The sequence below is a fragment of the Vollenhovia emeryi genome, unplaced genomic scaffold, assembly GCF_000949405.1.
Source record: "Vollenhovia emeryi isolate VEMERY1.0 unplaced genomic scaffold, V.emery_V1.0 DF939177.1, whole genome shotgun sequence".
NCBI lineage: Eukaryota > Metazoa > Arthropoda > Insecta > Hymenoptera > Formicidae > Vollenhovia > Vollenhovia emeryi.
The window spans coordinates 1,307,167-1,310,952 of record NW_011967189.1 but is presented as its reverse complement, the minus strand read 5'-3'; positions in this window follow the sequence as shown (position 1 = coordinate 1,310,952).

Here is a 3,786-nt window from a genome sequence, read left to right as displayed (position 1 = left end):
CCGTGCTATGATTGGTCAAATCTTAAATTTCGTAGCATCTCATTGAAATTTTATTCAATGAAATTCCAGATTTGACCAATCATAGCACGGATCATTTTGATCCGGATCATTTTGATCTACGTCGCGAAAGCACCCTTGGGCTCCGTCAAACGAAGAACAGTGTCCTGCAGTATCTACGAAGTCGACGAGCTCGATCGCGCGGCCGTGGAGTACGCGCCGTCGGCTCGACCGGTAATGCGACGCGGTGGCGAGCGGCGGTGGTGGGGAGCGGTCAGCCACGGACCTGTCTCGAGCCGCCGCTCCCCACCGTCGCCGCTCGCCGCCTCATCGCATTACCGTTCGAGCCGCCGGCGCGTACTCCACGGGGTATACTGCGTGATCGGTTCTGTTTGCACCGATTGTTTCATACGCGTGTCTAATAGTACAATGAATAACTAGTAAACGGATTTGGTCACTGGCCGAAATACAGTTTTATACGCGTATTAAACGATCGGTGTGAACCAGGCTATTAATTGTTCGCACAGAGCACGACACTGAACAGAGCGCGACGCTAAACAGAGCACACGATATTCGTACAGAGCGTGCGTCACTCTAGAAAAACACAGGTATGCGGCGGAGAGCGGACTGATAGTCCGTTTGCCCGTGAAAAACGCCGAAACGGTTGCGCGGTTTTTGCTTGTTTGCGCGTCGAAAATATGTTGTTTTTGTTATACCCGAGCGCGCGCCGAGACGTCCCCGTGTACCGCAGTAGCATTCGAGCCGCCGCGGCGAATGCCACGGGACAGTGTGCGCGCTCGTTCTCCGCGTAATAATTAAACGACGTCTTTCGTTTCTCGGGGCGTTTACTCGGCTCGATGTACGGGAAGCGGACCGCCGTATCGCCGTCTATCGTTGGCGCCTGCTGTGCCTTCGGCGGTGTATAAAATAGACGAAATAAATTGAACGTAACGAGGCTCGATTTTCCGTCAACGTGCGCATTCACGCGTTTAATTGCGCGAGCGATATTAAAGTGATAAGTGAATCGTCGCGACTCGAGTAGTACCGCGTCGTGCCGCCAGAAACCTGCGCCATGTTGGAATCATTCGAGAAGCATCACGGACGCGCAGTGGATCGTTCTCCCGCGCCGACGGCCACCACGACGCGTTTCACGAAGGCTCGCACAACGGCGTTGTGTCCAATCAAGTTAGTAATCGCGCCGGTTCGACACTCGTGCGTCGACGATCCACCGAGGCGCGTATCTCGCGAGAAGCCGGGAATCTGCCGCATCGTCGCGCGACGCGAGTCCACCGGGCCTCGATTTCAGTTCGTGTCTCCTCGCGAGTGTAGAACTTGACGCGTGACGCGCGGCAAGAGAGACGTTGGCGCGAAATCCCGCGTTCACGCCCGCATTCGGTCGCCTTTCTCGGGGAAACGCGCGAGGTGAGCCCCGCGGTCCTTTTCGCCGAAACGTTCCCGTCAACTTGCGCGACGCCATCGATCGTGTTCGCGCGATCGCGTCTCTTGCTCTCGTTGCGATGGAGTCCGCGACGAATAGCGCCGGGAGTGACGCGATCGTAATTATCTCCGCTTTCGCGAGTGTTGTGTTATGTGCCGTGTCAGTGCCAATTGGAGGAATCTGAGAGGAAGCGGCGGCCTGGGAGAGGCATCGGGCGACATCGCAGTAAGCCTCAGGTGAATATAATTGTCCATACATTATTCTCATGTTAACTCCATTTCGCAGATTGCTTTCGCTCTCCTTTTCGTTCACTCGATTCGCCCCCGTTCGAACGACTCGCACGGGGCGTTTTCCAACAAGGACACAATGTGATACAGTGTAAAGGCCTTCACACATGGAATTTCGTAAGGACGTAAAACGTAAGCGTAAGAAATTCAACAGATTGGATTTTGCTACTGCTTGCGTATTGCCTTACGTTCTCGACTGTGATCGATCGATTTTCTTACGCTTACGTTTTACGTCCTTACGGAATTTTATGTGTGAAGGCCTTAACACTGTGAATCATTACATCCTTGTTGTTTGCCAATGTTAAACAAGGATGAAACGATTCACTGTGTTACACTGTGTCCTTGGCAAAAAACGCCCACGAGTACCGGCCGAAACAATTGCGCGCACGACGTAGCAAAGGAATTTTTTGTCTGTTCTACGAAAATTTACGTTCGCGGAAGATTTCTCTCCGGAAATTATACAGCCCTTATTCACGGTGGTTGAAATGTACCGCGAATAACGGTATTCGCGTGTATTTCGTGAAAAAGTATTAGGTCTTTTTTCTTAATGTTGCATCCCTCAAGTATACTAATTTGAATTTTCCATTTGTGCGTTGCAGGACGATGAGGCGTCGCAGTTTTACTGCTGTGGGGTGAGTGAGAAGTAAAGCTTATCATATAAATCGAGGTAGTGAATCTATGATGGCTATACAAAATTCTCAGGGAATAAACGAAATCCAATTTTCTTCGCGGTAAAGCTTATATTTTGGCAAACATTTTATAGAATTAAAGTAAACTTTTTAAATTAAAAATCATCTACTATTTGATATTTAATAAACTAATCTGAACATCTGGGAAAAATATACTGTTTTATCAATATTAATAAAACAAACTGTGCATCTCCGATTGTACGCAGATATATTAAATATTAAGACCGTACATTACAGATGTATAAAATATCATAGATTCATTACTTTGAATGAGAAAAATATCTTGGCTTACCTAATCGGACAATTCAATTGCATATTAACAAACTTATACATGTTTGTTCGATGAAATTTTCATCGCACTGACAAAAACATTATTTTAAACAAAGTAAATAGATTTACTTAAAATTATTTTTTTTGCTAAAGTAAATATTTATTCTATTTAAATAAAAATATCAAATTTCAAGTAAGTTTGTGTATTACATTAAGTAAATTAATTTATATCATTACATTTTTTACATTCGACTAAAGATTGAGATAGAGAATAATTTAGATAGAGAAGAGATAGAGAAAAATTAAATGAAATCATTGTTTTTTTCAAATAAGAAATCCAATTTTCTTCGCTGTAAAACTTATATTTTGGTAAACATTTGATAGAATTAAAGTAAAATTTTTTAAATTAAAACTTATCTACTATTTGATATTCAATAAATACTTAAATTAAAGAAATGTATGTTTTAATTTGTTTATAATTTTTTAAATGAATAATTTTCTTGAGTAAAGTAATATTTTTTTAGATTAAGGTGTTTTTTTGTCAGTGCAGTAACTGCAATTTTATTAGATAAATTTCATCGAATATATCCACAATTTAATCGGAAAACTTAATCGAAGAAAAAATTATTAATTTCTCATCGGAAACACTATTATCAATTTAACCGATAGAAATTTTTCTCAGTATTTTATTTATTTCTCAGTATATTGAAATGTATAGATTAGAATCAGATAGACATTGAATCCTGAAGATCATGCATTTATTGGTCGATTTATTGCTCGTCTATGGCACGCCGGTTTCTTATTTAATATTGATCATAAAAATTTTGTATTTATAAATATAAACGGAAGAGAGACAGAAATAATCTTCTTATCGCTTGACATATTCCAAATTTATTTAATAAAAGAATTTTATGAATATTAATTACATTTATCTTAGCATATGTTTATTTTATTGTACTGTTTCACGGCTCATCCATGCCCATTATGTGTTTATATTCGATTTTATATTACTTACAAAATAATATAATATGAGTTTGAATAAACATCGTGAAATCGAGGATTCTTCTATTTTTATACTAAATGAGGTTGTGAGAAATAGAAATGC